The sequence below is a fragment of the Phalangium opilio genome, unplaced genomic scaffold (genome assembly GCF_054372755.1).
Source record: "Phalangium opilio isolate 3A_F unplaced genomic scaffold, DU_Popi_V2 ptg000089l_1, whole genome shotgun sequence".
NCBI lineage: Eukaryota > Metazoa > Arthropoda > Arachnida > Opiliones > Phalangiidae > Phalangium > Phalangium opilio.
In genome coordinates, this window is record NW_028324194.1 from 502941 (window position 1) to 517684 (window position 14744).

The 14744-nt window shown below is 39.1% G+C and overlaps 24 non-coding genes across 24 annotated transcripts; all 24 read right to left on the minus strand.

Moving 5' to 3' along the window:
- Positions 1 to 237: 237 nt before the first annotated feature.
- TRNAR-UCG (transfer RNA arginine (anticodon UCG)) lies at positions 238 to 310 on the minus strand. Its single transcript has one exon. It is a non-coding gene; the product is annotated as a tRNA-Arg (tRNA).
- An 889-nt stretch (positions 311 to 1199) lies between these two features.
- On the minus strand, positions 1200 to 1272 carry TRNAR-ACG (transfer RNA arginine (anticodon ACG)). Its single transcript has one exon. It is a non-coding gene; the product is annotated as a tRNA-Arg (tRNA).
- Positions 1273 to 1522: 250 nt separating this feature from the next.
- On the minus strand, positions 1523 to 1595 carry TRNAR-ACG (transfer RNA arginine (anticodon ACG)). Its single transcript has one exon. It is a non-coding gene; the product is annotated as a tRNA-Arg (tRNA).
- Positions 1596 to 1845: 250 nt separating this feature from the next.
- On the minus strand, positions 1846 to 1918 carry TRNAR-ACG (transfer RNA arginine (anticodon ACG)). The gene has a single exon. It is a non-coding gene; the product is annotated as a tRNA-Arg (tRNA).
- Positions 1919 to 2009: 91 nt separating this feature from the next.
- Positions 2010 to 2082, minus strand: TRNAR-UCG (transfer RNA arginine (anticodon UCG)). The gene has a single exon. It is a non-coding gene; the product is annotated as a tRNA-Arg (tRNA).
- Positions 2083 to 2971: 889 nt separating this feature from the next.
- On the minus strand, positions 2972 to 3044 carry TRNAR-ACG (transfer RNA arginine (anticodon ACG)). The gene has a single exon. It is a non-coding gene; the product is annotated as a tRNA-Arg (tRNA).
- A 250-nt stretch (positions 3045 to 3294) lies between these two features.
- TRNAR-ACG (transfer RNA arginine (anticodon ACG)) lies at positions 3295 to 3367 on the minus strand. The gene has a single exon. It is a non-coding gene; the product is annotated as a tRNA-Arg (tRNA).
- A 250-nt stretch (positions 3368 to 3617) lies between these two features.
- TRNAR-ACG (transfer RNA arginine (anticodon ACG)) lies at positions 3618 to 3690 on the minus strand. Its single transcript has one exon. It is a non-coding gene; the product is annotated as a tRNA-Arg (tRNA).
- Positions 3691 to 3781: 91 nt separating this feature from the next.
- Positions 3782 to 3854, minus strand: TRNAR-UCG (transfer RNA arginine (anticodon UCG)). Its single transcript has one exon. It is a non-coding gene; the product is annotated as a tRNA-Arg (tRNA).
- An 889-nt stretch (positions 3855 to 4743) lies between these two features.
- TRNAR-ACG (transfer RNA arginine (anticodon ACG)) lies at positions 4744 to 4816 on the minus strand. Its single transcript has one exon. It is a non-coding gene; the product is annotated as a tRNA-Arg (tRNA).
- Positions 4817 to 5066: 250 nt separating this feature from the next.
- TRNAR-ACG (transfer RNA arginine (anticodon ACG)) lies at positions 5067 to 5139 on the minus strand. Its single transcript has one exon. It is a non-coding gene; the product is annotated as a tRNA-Arg (tRNA).
- Positions 5140 to 5389: 250 nt separating this feature from the next.
- On the minus strand, positions 5390 to 5462 carry TRNAR-ACG (transfer RNA arginine (anticodon ACG)). Its single transcript has one exon. It is a non-coding gene; the product is annotated as a tRNA-Arg (tRNA).
- Positions 5463 to 5712: 250 nt separating this feature from the next.
- Positions 5713 to 5785, minus strand: TRNAR-ACG (transfer RNA arginine (anticodon ACG)). Its single transcript has one exon. It is a non-coding gene; the product is annotated as a tRNA-Arg (tRNA).
- A 250-nt stretch (positions 5786 to 6035) lies between these two features.
- On the minus strand, positions 6036 to 6108 carry TRNAR-ACG (transfer RNA arginine (anticodon ACG)). Its single transcript has one exon. It is a non-coding gene; the product is annotated as a tRNA-Arg (tRNA).
- A 413-nt stretch (positions 6109 to 6521) lies between these two features.
- TRNAR-UCG (transfer RNA arginine (anticodon UCG)) lies at positions 6522 to 6594 on the minus strand. Its single transcript has one exon. It is a non-coding gene; the product is annotated as a tRNA-Arg (tRNA).
- An 889-nt stretch (positions 6595 to 7483) lies between these two features.
- Positions 7484 to 7556, minus strand: TRNAR-ACG (transfer RNA arginine (anticodon ACG)). Its single transcript has one exon. It is a non-coding gene; the product is annotated as a tRNA-Arg (tRNA).
- Positions 7557 to 7806: 250 nt separating this feature from the next.
- On the minus strand, positions 7807 to 7879 carry TRNAR-ACG (transfer RNA arginine (anticodon ACG)). Its single transcript has one exon. It is a non-coding gene; the product is annotated as a tRNA-Arg (tRNA).
- A 250-nt stretch (positions 7880 to 8129) lies between these two features.
- On the minus strand, positions 8130 to 8202 carry TRNAR-ACG (transfer RNA arginine (anticodon ACG)). The gene has a single exon. It is a non-coding gene; the product is annotated as a tRNA-Arg (tRNA).
- A 248-nt stretch (positions 8203 to 8450) lies between these two features.
- Positions 8451 to 8523, minus strand: TRNAF-AAA (transfer RNA phenylalanine (anticodon AAA)). The gene has a single exon. It is a non-coding gene; the product is annotated as a tRNA-Phe (tRNA).
- A 1535-nt stretch (positions 8524 to 10058) lies between these two features.
- Positions 10059 to 10131, minus strand: TRNAR-UCG (transfer RNA arginine (anticodon UCG)). Its single transcript has one exon. It is a non-coding gene; the product is annotated as a tRNA-Arg (tRNA).
- A 406-nt stretch (positions 10132 to 10537) lies between these two features.
- Positions 10538 to 10610, minus strand: TRNAR-UCG (transfer RNA arginine (anticodon UCG)). The gene has a single exon. It is a non-coding gene; the product is annotated as a tRNA-Arg (tRNA).
- A 249-nt stretch (positions 10611 to 10859) lies between these two features.
- Positions 10860 to 10932, minus strand: TRNAR-UCG (transfer RNA arginine (anticodon UCG)). The gene has a single exon. It is a non-coding gene; the product is annotated as a tRNA-Arg (tRNA).
- Positions 10933 to 11983: 1051 nt separating this feature from the next.
- Positions 11984 to 12056, minus strand: TRNAR-UCG (transfer RNA arginine (anticodon UCG)). The gene has a single exon. It is a non-coding gene; the product is annotated as a tRNA-Arg (tRNA).
- A 1047-nt stretch (positions 12057 to 13103) lies between these two features.
- TRNAR-UCG (transfer RNA arginine (anticodon UCG)) lies at positions 13104 to 13176 on the minus strand. The gene has a single exon. It is a non-coding gene; the product is annotated as a tRNA-Arg (tRNA).
- Positions 13177 to 14744: the final 1568 nt, after the last annotated feature.

Here is a 14744-nt window from a genome sequence, read left to right on the forward strand (position 1 = left end):
TAAAAAACTTTCCCAAACATTGTATTTATGAATTTTTTATGACGCATAAAAGATCTTTTACTAAAACAAACACCGAGCTTGCCAGGACTCGACCCTGGAATCTTCTGCTTCGTAGGCAGACGCATTATCCATTGCGCCACAAGCCCGTTGGGTGTTTATCTAGATGCTATTGAAGCATTGCAATTTTATAGATTTCCCTTTCGTTACACTCTAATAATCATCTTTAAATGTTAATTCCTAGCTTGCCAGGACTCGAACCTGGATTCTTCTGCTTCGAAGGCAGACGCGTTATCCATTACGCTACAAGCCCTTGCTTCTACTATAAAAAAACTTTTCCAAACATTGTATTTATGAATTTTTTATGACGCAAAAAAAATCTTTTACTAAAACAAACAACCGAGCATGCCAGGACCCGAACCTGGAATCTTCTGCTCCGTAGGCAGACGCGTTATCCATTGCGCCACAAGCCCGTTAGCATTTTATCTAGATGCTATTGAAGCATTGCAATTTTATAGATTTCAATTCCGTTATACTCTAATAACCATGTTTATATGTTAATTCCGAGCTTGTCAGGACTCGAACCTTGAATCTTCTTCTTCGAAGGCAGACGCGTTATCCATAACGCTACATGCCCTTGCTTCTACTATAAAAAACTTTTCCAAACATTGTATTTATGCATTTTTATGGCGCATAAAAGATCTTTTACTAAAACAAACACCGAGCTTGCCATGACTCGAACCTGCAACCTTCTGCTTCGAAGGCAGACGCGTTATCCATTACGCTACAAGTCCTTGCTTTGTAATATAAAAAACTTTTCCAAACATTGTATTTATGCATTTTTTATGACGCATAAAAGATCCTTTATTAAAACAAACACCGAGCTCTCCAGGACTCGAACCTGGAATCTTCTGGTCCGTAGGCAGACGCGTTATCCATTGCGCCACAAGCCCGTTAGATTTTTATCTAGATGCTATTGAAGCATTGCAATTTTATAGATTTCCCTTCCGTTACACTCTAATAATCATCTTTAAATGTTAATTCCGAGCTTGCCAGGACTCGAACCTGAATCTTCTGCTTCGTAGGCAGACGAGTTATCCATTACGCTACAAGCCCTGGCCTTCTAATATAAAAAACTTTTCCAAACATTGTATTTATGCATTTTTTATGACGCATAAAAGATCTTTTACTAAAACAAACACCGAGCTTGCCAGGACTCGTACCTGGAATCTTCTGCTCCGTAGGCAGACGCGTTATCCATTGCGCCACAAGCCCGTTAGCTTTTTATCTAGATGCTATTGAAGCATTGCAATTTTATAGATTTCCCTTCCGTTATACTCTTATAACCATGTTTAAATGTTAATTCCGAGCTTGCCAGAACTCGAACCTTGAATCTTCTACTTCGAAGGCAGACGCGTTATCCATAACGCTACAAGCCCTTGCTTCTACTACAAAAAAAGTTTTCCAAACATTGTATTTATGCATTTTTTATGACGCAAAAAAGATCTTTTACTAAAACAAACACCGAGCTTGCCAGGACTAGAACCTGGAATCTTCTGCTCCGTAGGCAGACGCGTTATCCATTGCGCCACAAGCCCGTTAGTTTTTTATCTAGATGCTATTGAAGCATTGCAATTTTATAGATTTCGCTTCCGTTATACTCTTATAACCATGTTTAAATGTTAATTCCGAGCTTGCCAGAACTCGAACCTGCAATCTTCTACTTCGAAGGCAGACGCGTTATCCATAACGCTACATGCCCTTGCTTTTACTACAAAAAAAATTTTCCAAACATTGTATTTGTGAATTTTTTATGACGCAAAAAAGATCTTTTACTAAAACAAACACCGAGCTTGCCAGGACTCGAACCAAGAATCTTCTGCTCCGTAGGCAGACGCGTTATCCATTGCGCCACAAGCCCGTAAGCTTTTTATCTAGATGCTATTGAAGCATTGCAATTTTATAGATTTCCCTTTCGTTACACTCTAATAATCATCTTTAAATGTTAATTCCTAGCTTGCCAGGACTCGAACCTGGATTCTTCTGCTTCGAAGGCAGACGCGTTATCCATTACGCTACAAGCCCTTGCTTCTACTATAAAAAAACTTTTCCAAACATTGTATTTATGAATTTTTTATGACGCAAAAAAAATCTTTTACTAAAACAAACAACCGAGCATGCCAGGACCCGAACCTGGAATCTTCTGCTCCGTAGGCAGACGCGTTATCCATTGCGCCACAAGCCCGTTAGCATTTTATCTAGATGCTATTGAAGCATTGCAATTTTATAGATTTCAATTCCGTTATACTCTAATAACCATGTTTATATGTTAATTCCGAGCTTGTCAGGACTCGAACCTTGAATCTTCTTCTTCGAAGGCAGACGCGTTATCCATAACGCTACATGCCCTTGCTTCTACTATAAAAAACTTTTCCAAACATTGTATTTATGCATTTTTATGGCGCATAAAAGATCTTTTACTAAAACAAACACCGAGCTTGCCATGACTCGAACCTGCAACCTTCTGCTTCGAAGGCAGACGCGTTATCCATTACGCTACAAGTCCTTGCTTTGTAATATAAAAAACTTTTCCAAACATTGTATTTATGCATTTTTTATGACGCATAAAAGATCCTTTATTAAAACAAACACCGAGCTCTCCAGGACTCGAACCTGGAATCTTCTGGTCCGTAGGCAGACGCGTTATCCATTGCGCCACAAGCCCGTTAGATTTTTATCTAGATGCTATTGAAGCATTGCAATTTTATAGATTTCCCTTCCGTTACACTCTAATAATCATCTTTAAATGTTAATTCCGAGCTTGCCAGGACTCGAACCTGAATCTTCTGCTTCGTAGGCAGACGAGTTATCCATTACGCTACAAGCCCTGGCCTTCTAATATAAAAAACTTTTCCAAACATTGTATTTATGCATTTTTTATGACGCATAAAAGATCTTTTACTAAAACAAACACCGAGCTTGCCAGGACTCGTACCTGGAATCTTCTGCTCCGTAGGCAGACGCGTTATCCATTGCGCCACAAGCCCGTTAGCTTTTTATCTAGATGCTATTGAAGCATTGCAATTTTATAGATTTCCCTTCCGTTATACTCTTATAACCATGTTTAAATGTTAATTCCGAGCTTGCCAGAACTCGAACCTTGAATCTTCTACTTCGAAGGCAGACGCGTTATCCATAACGCTACAAGCCCTTGCTTCTACTACAAAAAAAGTTTTCCAAACATTGTATTTATGCATTTTTTATGACGCAAAAAAGATCTTTTACTAAAACAAACACCGAGCTTGCCAGGACTAGAACCTGGAATCTTCTGCTCCGTAGGCAGACGCGTTATCCATTGCGCCACAAGCCCGTTAGTTTTTTATCTAGATGCTATTGAAGCATTGCAATTTTATAGATTTCGCTTCCGTTATACTCTTATAACCATGTTTAAATGTTAATTCCGAGCTTGCCAGAACTCGAACCTGCAATCTTCTACTTCGAAGGCAGACGCGTTATCCATAACGCTACATGCCCTTGCTTTTACTACAAAAAAAATTTTCCAAACATTGTATTTGTGAATTTTTTATGACGCAAAAAAGATCTTTTACTAAAACAAACACCGAGCTTGCCAGGACTCGAACCAAGAATCTTCTGCTCCGTAGGCAGACGCGTTATCCATTGCGCCACAAGCCCGTAAGCTTTTTATCTAGATGCTATTGAAGCATTGCAATTTTATAGATTTCCCTTTCGTTACACTCTAATAATCATCTTTAAATGTTAATTCCTAGCTTGCCAGGACTCGAACCTGGATTCTTCTGCTTCGAAGGCAGACGCGTTATCCATTACGCTACAAGCCCTTGCTTCTACTATAAAAAAACTTTTCCAAACATTGTATTTATGAATTTTTTATGACGCAAAAAAAATCTTTTACTAAAACAAACAACCGAGCATGCCAGGACCCGAACCTGGAATCTTCTGCTCCGTAGGCAGACGCGTTATCCATTGCGCCACAAGCCCGTTAGCATTTTATCTAGATGCTATTGAAGCATTGCAATTTTATAGATTTCAATTCCGTTATACTCTAATAACCATGTTTATATGTTAATTCCGAGCTTGTCAGGACTCGAACCTTGAATCTTCTTCTTCGAAGGCAGACGCGTTATCCATAACGCTACATGCCCTTGCTTCTACTATAAAAAACTTTTCCAAACATTGTATTTATGCATTTTTATGGCGCATAAAAGATCTTTTACTAAAACAAACACCGAGCTTGCCATGACTCGAACCTGCAACCTTCTGCTTCGAAGGCAGACGCGTTATCCATTACGCTACAAGTCCTTGCTTTGTAATATAAAAAACTTTTCCAAACATTGTATTTATGCATTTTTTATGACGCATAAAAGATCCTTTATTAAAACAAACACCGAGCTCTCCAGGACTCGAACCTGGAATCTTCTGGTCCGTAGGCAGACGCGTTATCCATTGCGCCACAAGCCCGTTAGATTTTTATCTAGATGCTATTGAAGCATTGCAATTTTATAGATTTCCCTTCCGTTACACTCTAATAATCATCTTTAAATGTTAATTCCGAGCTTGCCAGGACTCGAACCTGAATCTTCTGCTTCGTAGGCAGACGAGTTATCCATTACGCTACAAGCCCTGGCCTTCTAATATAAAAAACTTTTCCAAACATTGTATTTATGCATTTTTTATGACGCATAAAAGATCTTTTACTAAAACAAACACCGAGCTTGCCAGGACTCGTACCTGGAATCTTCTGCTCCGTAGGCAGACGCGTTATCCATTGCGCCACAAGCCCGTTAGCTTTTTATCTAGATGCTATTGAAGCATTGCAATTTTATAGATTTCCCTTCCGTTATACTCTTATAACCATGTTTAAATGTTAATTCCGAGCTTGCCAGAACTCGAACCTTGAATCTTCTACTTCGAAGGCAGACGCGTTATCCATAACGCTACAAGCCCTTGCTTCTACTACAAAAAAAGTTTTCCAAACATTGTATTTATGCATTTTTTATGACGCAAAAAAGATCTTTTACTAAAACAAACACCGAGCTTGCCAGGACTAGAACCTGGAATCTTCTGCTCCGTAGGCAGACGCGTTATCCATTGCGCCACAAGCCCGTTAGCTTTTTATCTAGATGCTATTGAAGCATTGCAATTTTATAGATTTCGCTTCCGTTATACTCTTATAACCATGTTTAAATGTTAATTCCGAGCTTGCCAGAACTCGAACCTGCAATCTTCTACTTCGAAGGCAGACGCGTTATCCATAACGCTACATGCCCTTGCTTTTACTACAAAAAAAATTTTCCAAACATTGTATTTGTGAATTTTTTATGACGCAAAAAAGATCTTTTACTAAAACAAACACCGAGCTTGCCAGGACTCGAACCAAGAATCTTCTGCTCCGTAGGCAGACGCGTTATCCATTGCGCCACAAGCCCGTAAGCTTTTTATCTAGATGCTATTGAAGCATTGCAATTTTATAGATTTCCCTTCCGTTATACTCTAATAACCATGTTTAAATGTTAATTCCGAGCTTGCCAGAACTCGAACCTTGAATCTTCTACTTTGAAGGCAGACGCGTTATCCATAACGCTACATGCCCTTGCTTCTACTATAAAAAAAGTTTTCCAAACATTGTATTTATGCAATTTTTATGACGCATAAAAGATCTTTTACTAAAACAAACACCGAGCTTGCCAGGACTCGAACCTGGAATCTTCTGCTCCGTAGGCAGACGCGTTATCCATTGCGCCACAAGCCCGCTAGCTTTTTATCTAGATGCTATTGAAGCATTGCAATTTTATAGATTTCACTTCCGTTATACTCTTATAACCATGTTTAAATGTTAATTCCGAGCTTGCCAGAACTCGAACCTGCAATCTTCTACTTCGAAGGCAGACGCGTTATCCATAACGCTACATGCCCTTGCTTTTACTATAAAAAAACTTTTCCAAACATTGTATTTGTGAATTTTTTATGACGCAAAAAAGATCTTTTACTAAAACAAACACCGAGCTTGCCAGGACTCGAACCAAGAATCTTCTGCTCCGTAGGCAGACGCGTTATCCATTGCGCCACAAGCCCGTTAGCTTTTTATCTAGATGCTATTGAAGCATTGCAATTTTATAGATTTCACTTCCGTTATACTCTTATAACCATGTTTAAATGTTAATTCCGAGCTTGCCAGAACTCGAACCTGCAATCTTCTACTTCGAAGGCAGACGCGTTATCCATAACGCTACATGCCCTTGCTTCTACTATAAAAAACTTTCCCAAACATTGTATTTATGAATTTTTTATGACGCATAAAAGATCTTTTACTAAAACAAACACCGAGCTTGCCAGGACTCGACCCTGGAATCTTCTGCTTCGTAGGCAGACGCATTATCCATTGCGCCACAAGCCCGTTGGGTGTTTATCTAGATGCTATTGAAGCATTGCAATTTTATAGATTTCCCTTTCGTTACACTCTAATAATCAGCTTTAAATGTTAATTCCTAGCTTGCCAGGACTCGAACCTGGAATCTTCTGCTTCGAAGGCAGACGCGTTATCCATTACGCTACAAGCCCTTGCTTCTACTATAAAAAAACTTTTCCAAACATTGTATTTATGAATTTTTTATGACGCAAAAAAAATCTTTTACTAAAACAAACAACCGAGCATGCCAGGACCCGAACCTGGAATCTTCTGCTCCGTAGGCAGACGCGTTATCCATTGCGCCACAAGCCCGTTAGCATTTTATCTAGATGCTATTGAAGCATTGCAATTTTATAGATTTCAATTCCGTTATACTCTAATAACCATGTTTATATGTTAATTCCGAGCTTGTCAGGACTCGAACCTTGAATCTTCTTCTTCGAAGGCAGACGCGTTATCCATAACGCTTCATGCCCTTGCTTCTACTATAAAAAACTTTTCCAAACATTGTGTTTATGCATTTTTATGGCGCATAAAAGATCTTTTACTAAAACAAACACCGAGCTTGCCATGACTCGAACCTGCAACCTTCTGCTTCGAAGGCAGACGCGTTATCCATTACGCTACAAGTCCTTGCTTTGTAATATAAAAAACTTTTCCAAACATTGTATTTATGCATTTTTTATGACGCATAAAAGATCCTTTATTAAAACAAACACCGAGCTCTCCAGGACTCGAACCTGGAATCTTCTGGTCCGTAGGCAGACGCGTTATCCATTGCGCCACAAGCCCGTTAGATTTTTATCTAGATGCTATTGAAGCATTGCAATTTTATAGATTTCCCTTCCGTTACACTCTAATAATCATCTTTAAATGTTAATTCCGAGCTTGCCAGGGCTCGAACCTGAATCTTCTGCTTCGTAGGCAGACGAGTTATCCATTACGCTACAAGCCCTGGCCTTCTAATATAAAAAACTTTTCCAAACATTGTATTTATGCATTTTTTATGACGCATAAAAGATCTTTTACTAAAACAAACACCGAGCTTGCCAGGACTCGTACCTGGAATCTTCTGCTCCGTAGGCAGACGCGTTATCCATTGCGCCACAAGCCCGTTAGCTTTTTATCTAGATGCTATTGAAGCATTGCAATTTTATAGATTTCCCTTCCGTTATACTCTTATAACCATGTTTAAATGTTAATCCCGAGCTTGCCAGAACTCGAACCTTGAATCTTCTACTTCGAAGGCCGACGCGTTATCCATAACGCTACAAGCCCTTGCTTCTACTACAAAAAAAGTTTTCCAAACATTGTATTTATGCATTTTTTATGACGCAAAAAAGATCTTTTACTAAAACAAACACCGAGCTTGCCAGGACTCGAACCTGGAATCTTCTGCTCCGTAGGCAGACGCGTTATCCATTGCGCCACAAGCCCGTTAGCTTTTTATCTAGATGCTATTGAAGCATTGCAATTTTATAGATTTCCCTTCCGTTATTCTCTTATAACCATGTTTAAATGTTAATACCGAGCTTGCCAGAACTCGAACCTTGAATCTTCTACTTCGAAGGCAGACGCGTTATCCATAACGCTACATGCCCTTGCTTCTACTACAAAAAAAGTTTTCCAAACATTGTATTTATGCATTTTTTATGACGCAAAAAAGATCTTTTACTAAAACAAACACCGAGCTTGCCAGGACTCGAACCTGGAATCTTCTGCTCCGTAGGCAGACGCGTTATCCATTGCGCCACAAGCCCGTAAGCTTTTTATCTAGATGCTATTGAAGCATTGCAATTTTATAGATTTCCCTTACGTTATACTCTTATAACCATGTTTAAATGTTAATTCCGAGCTTGCCAGAACTCGAACCTGCAATCTTCTACTTCGAAGGCAGACGCGTTATCCATAACGCTACATGCCCTTGCTTCTACTATAAAAAACTTTCCCAAACATTGTATTTATGAATTTTTTATGACGCAAAAAAGATCTTTACTAAAACAAACACCGAGCTTGCCAGGACTCGAACCTGGAATTTTCTGCTCTTTAGGCAGACGCGTTATCCATTGCGCCACAAGCCCGTTAGCTTTTTATCTAGATGCTATTGAAGCATTGCAATTTTATAGATTTCCCTTCCGTTATACTCTAATAACCATGTTTAAATGTTAATTCCGAGCTTGCCAGAACTCGAACCTGCAATCTTCTGCTTCGAAGGCAGACGCGTTATCCATTACGCTAAAAGCCCTTGCCTTCTAATATAAAAAACTTTTCCAAACATTGTATTTATGTATTTTTATGACGTTTAAAAGATCTTTTACTAAAACAAACACCGAGCTTGCCAGGACTCGAACCTGGAATCCTCTGCGCCGTAGCCAGACGGGTCATCAATTGCGCCACTTGCCCGTTAGGTGTTTATCTAGAAGCTATTGAAGCATTGCAATTTAACAGATTTCCCTTCCGTTACACTCTAATAATCATCTTTAAATGTTAATTCCGACCTTGCCAGAACTCGAACCTTGAATCTTCTACTTCGAAGGCAGACGCGTTATCCATAACGCTACATGCCCTTGCTTCTACTATAAAAAAGTTTTCCAAACATTGTATTTATGCATTTTTATGACACATAAAAGAGCTTTTACTAAAACAAACACCGAGCTTGCCAGGACTCAAACCTGCAATCTTCTGCTTCGAGGGCAGACGCGTTATCCATTACGCTAAAAGCCCTTGCCTTCTAATATAAAAAAGTTTTCCAAACATTGTATTTATGCATTTTTATGACGCATAAAAGATCTTTTACTAAAACAAACACCGAGCTTGCCAGGACTCAAACCTGGAATCCGCTGCTCCGTAGGCAGACGCGTTATCAATTGCGCCACAAGCCCGTTAGGTGTTTATCTGGAAGCTATTGAAGCATTGCAATTTAACAGATTTCCCTTCCGTTACACTCTAATAATCATCTTTAAATGTTAATTCCGAGCTTGCCAGAACTCGAACCTTGAATCTTCTACTTCGAAGGCAGACGCGTTATCCATAACGCTACATGCCCTTGCTTCTACTATAAAAAAGTTTTCCAAACATTGTATTTATGCATTTTTATGACACATAAAAGAGCTTTTACTAAAACAAACACCGAGCTTGCCAGGACTCAAACCTGCAATCTTCAGCTTCGAGGGCAGACGCGTTATCCATTACGCTAAAAGCCCTTGCCTTCTAATATAAAAAACTTTTCCAAACATTGTATTTATGCATTTTTATGACGTTTAAAAGATCTTTTACTAAAACAAACACCGAGCTTGCCAGCACTCGAACCTGGAATCCTCTGCTCCGTAGGCAGACGCGTTATCCATTGCGCCACAAGCCCGTTAGCTTTTTACCTATATGCTATTGAAGCATTGCAATTTCATAGATTTCCCTTCCGTTATACTCTAATAACAATGTTTAAATGTTAATTCCGAGCTTGCCAGAACTCGAACCTGGAATCTTCTGCTTCGTAGGCAGACGCGTTATAAATTGCGCCACAAGCCCGTTAGGTGTTTATCTAGATGCTATTGACGCATTGCAATTTTATAGATTTCCCTTCCGTTACACTCTAAAAATCATCTTTAATTGTTAATTCCGAGCTTGCCAGGACTCGAACCTGGAATCTTCTGCTTCGAAGGCAGACGCGTTATCCATTACGCTACAAGCCCTTGCCTTCTAATATAAAAAACTTTTACAAACACTGTATTTATGCATTTTTATGACTTATAAAAGATCTTCTACTAAAACAAACAACGAGCTTGCCAGGACTCGAACCTGGAATCCTCTGCTCCGTAGGCTGACGCGTTATCCATCGCGCCACAAGCCCGATAGCTTTTTATCTAGATGCTATTGAAGCATTGCAATTTTATAGATTTCCCTTCCGTTATACTCTAATAACCATGTTTAAATGTTATTCCGAGCTTGCCAGGACTCGAACCTGGAATCTTCTTCTTCGAAGGCAGACGCGTTATCCATAACGCTACATGCCCTTGCTTCTTCTATAAAAAACTTTTCCAAACATTGTATTTATGCATTTTTTATGACGCATAAAAGATCTTTTACTAAAACAAACAGCGAGCTTGCCAGGACTCAAACCTGCAATCTTCTGCTTCGAAGGCAGACGCGTTATCCATTACGCTACAAGCCCTTGCCTTCTAATATAAAAAACTTTTCCAAACATTGTATTTATGCATTTTTATGACGTTTAAAAGATCTTTTACTAAAACAAACACCGAGCTTGCCAGGACTCGAACCTGAAATCCTCTACTCCGTAGGCAGACGCGTCATCAATTGCGCCACAAGAACGTTAGGTGTTTATCTAGAAGCTATTGAAGCATTGCAATTTTACAGATTTCCCTTCCGTTACACTCTAATAATCATCTTTAAATGTTAATTCCGAGCTTGCCAGGACTCGAACCTGGAAACTTCTGCTTCGAAGCCAGACGCGTTATCCATTACGCTACAAGCCCGTTAACTTTTTATCTAGATGCTATTGAAGCATTGCAATTTTATAGATTTCCCTTCCGTTATACTCTAGTAACCATGTTTAAATGTTAATTCCGAGCTTGCCAGAAATCGAACCTTGAATCTTCTACTTCGAAGGCAGACGCGTTATCCATAACGCTACATGCCCTTGCTTCTTCTATAAAAAAACTTTTCCAAACATTGTATTTATGCATTTTTTATGACGCATAAAATATCTTTTACTAAAACAAACACCGAGCTTGCCAAGACTCGAACCTGGAATCTTCTGCTCCGTAGGCAGACGCGTTATCCATTGCGCCGCAAGCCCGTTAGCTTTTTATCTAGATGCTATTGAAGCATTGCAATTTTATAGATTTCCCTTCCGTTGTACTCTAATAACCATGTTTAAATGTTAATACCGAGCTTGTCAGGACTCGAACCTTGAATCTTCTACTTCGAAGGCAGACGCGTTATCCATAACGCTACATGCCCTTGCTCCTACTATAAAAAAACTTTTCCAAACATTGTATTTATGCATTTTTATGACTTATAAAAGATCTTCTACTAAAACAAACAACGAGCTTGCCAGGACTCGAACCTGGAATATTCTGCTTCGTAGGCAGACGCGTTATCCATTACGCTTCAAGCCCTTGCTTTGTAATATAAAAAAAATTTCCAAACATTGTATTTATGCATTTTTATGACGTTTAAAAGATCTTTTACTAAAACAAACACCGAGCTTGCCAGGACTCGAACCTGGAATCCTCTGCTCCGTAGGCTGACGCGTTATCCATCGCGCCACAAGCCCGATAGCTTTTTATCTAGATAATATTGAAGCATTGCAATTTTATAGATTTCCCTTCCGTTATACTCTAATAACCATGTTTAAATGTTATTCCGAGCTTGCCAGGACTCGAACCTGGAATCTTCTTCTTCGAAGGCAGACGCGTTATCCATAACGCTACACGCCCTTGCTTCTTCTATAAAAAACTTTTCCAAACATTGTATTTATGCATTTTTTATGACGCATAAAAGATCTTTTACTAAAACAAACAGCGAGCTTGCCAGGACTCAAACCTGCAATCTTCTGCTTCGAAGGCAGACGCGTTATCCATTACGCTACAAGCCCTTGCCTTCTAATATAAAAAACTTTTCCAAACATTGTATTTATGCATTTTTATGACGTTTAAAAGATCTTTTACTAAAACAAACACCGAGCTTGCCAGGACTCGAACCTGAAATCCTCTACTCCGTAGGCAGACGCGTCATCAATTGCGCCACAAGCACGTTAGGTGTGTATCTAGAAGCTATTGAAGCATTGCAATTTTACAGATTTCCCTTCCGTTACACTCTAATAACCATGTTTAAATGTTAATTCCGAGCTTGTCAGGACTCGAACCTTGAATCTTCTACTTCGAAGGCAGACGCGTTATCCATAACGCTACATGCCCTTGCTTCCACTATAAAAAACTTTTCCAAACATTGTATTTATGCATTTTTTATGACGCATAAAAGATCTTTTACTAAAACAAACAGCGAGCTTGCCAGGACTCAAACCTGCAATCGTCTGCTTCGAAGGCAGACGCGTTATCCATTACGCTACAAGCCCTTGCCTTCTAATATAAAAAACTTTTCCAATTATTGTATTTATGAATTTTTTATGACGCATAAAAGATCTTTTACTAAAACAAACACAGAGCTTGCCAGGAATAAAACCTGCAATCTTCTGCTTCGAAGGCAGACGCGTTATCCATTACGCTACAAGCCCTTGCCTTCTTATATAAAAAACCTTTCCAAACATTGTATTTATGAATTTTTTATGACGCATAAAAGATCTTTTACTAAAACAAACACAGAGCTTGCCAGGAATCAAACCTGCAATCTTCTGCTTCGAAGGCAGACGCGTTATCCATCACGCTACAAGCCCTTGCCTTCTAATATAAAAAACTTTTCCAAACATTGTATTTATGCATTTTTATGACGTTTAAAAGATCTTTTACTAAAACAAACACCGAGCTTGCCAGGACTCGAACCTGAAATCCTCTACTCCGTAGGCAGACGCGTCATCAATTGCGCCACAAGAACGTTAGGTGTTTATCTAGAAGCTATTGAAGCATTGCAATTTTACAGATTTCCCTTCCGTTACACTCTAATAATCATCTTTAAATGTTAATTCCGAGCTTGCCAGGACTCGAACCTGGAAACTTCTGCTTCGAAGCCAGACGCGTTATCCATTACGCTACAAGCCCGTTAACTTTTTATCTAGATGCTATTGAAGCATTGCAATTTTATAGATTTCCCTTCCGTTATACTCTAATAACCATGTTTAAATGTTAATTCCGAGCTTGCCAGAAATCGAACCTTGAATCTTCTACTTCGAAGGCAGACGCGTTATCCATAACGCTACATGCCCTTGCTTCTTCTATAAAAAAACTTTTCCAAACATTGTATTTATACATTTTTTATGACGCATAAAAGATCTTTTACTAAAACAAACACCGAGCTTGCCAAGACTCGAACCTGGAATCTTCTGCTCCGTAGGCAGACGCGTTATCCATTGCGCCGCAAGCCCGTTAACTTTTTATCTAGATGCTATTGAAGCATTGCAATTTTATAGATTTCCCTTCCGTTGTACTCTAATAACCATGTTTAAATGTTAATACCGAGCTTGTCAGGACTCGAACCTTGAATCTTCTACTTCGAAGGCAGACGAGTTATCCATTACGCTACAAGCCCTGGCCTTCTACTATAAAAAACTTTTCCAAACATTGTATTTATGCATTTTTTATGACGCATAAAAGATCTTTTACTAAAACAAACAGCGAGCTTGCCAGGACTCAAACCTGCAATCTTCTGCTTCGAAGGCAGACGCGTTATCCATTACGCTACAAGCTCTTGCCTTCTAATATAAAAAACTTTTCCAAACATTGTATTTATGCATTATTATGACGTTTAAAAGATCTTTTACAAAAACAAACACCGAGCTTGCAAGGAATAGAACCTGGAATCCTCTGCTCCGTAGGCAGACGCGTTATGAATTGCGCCACAAGCCCGTTAGCTGTTTATCTAGAAGCTATTGAAGCATTGCAATTTTACAGATTTCCCTTCCGTTATACTCTAATAACCATGTTTAAATGTTAATTCCGAGCTTGCCCGGACTCAAACCTGCAATCTTCTGCTTCGAAGGCAGACGCGTTATCCATTACGCTACAAGCCCTTGCCTTCTAATATAAAAAACTTTTCCAAACATTGTATTTATGAATTTTTTATGACGCATAAAAAATCTTTTACTAAAACAAACACAGAGCTTGCCAGGAATAAAACCTGCAATCTTCTGCTTCGAAGGCAGACGCGTTATCCATTACGCTACAAGCCCTTGCCTTCTAATATAAAAAACTTTTCCAAACATTGTATTTATGCATTTTTATGACGTTTAAAAGATCTTATACTAAAACAAACACCGAGCATGCCAGGACTCGAACCTGAAATCCTCAGCTCCGTAGGCAGACGCGTTATCAATTGCGCCACAAGCCCGTTAGGTGTTAATCTAGATGCTATTGAAGCATTGCAATTTTATACATTTCCCTTCCGTTACACTCTAATAATAATCTTTAAATGTTAATTCCGAGCTTGCCAGGACTCGAACCTGAATCTTCTGCTTCGAAGGCAGACGAGTTATCCATTACGCTACAAGCCCTGGCCTTCTTAATATAAAAAACTTTTCCAAACATTGTATTTATGCATTTTTTATGACGCATAAAAGATCTTTTACTAAAACAAACACCGAGCTTGACAAGACTCGAACCTTCTGCTCCGT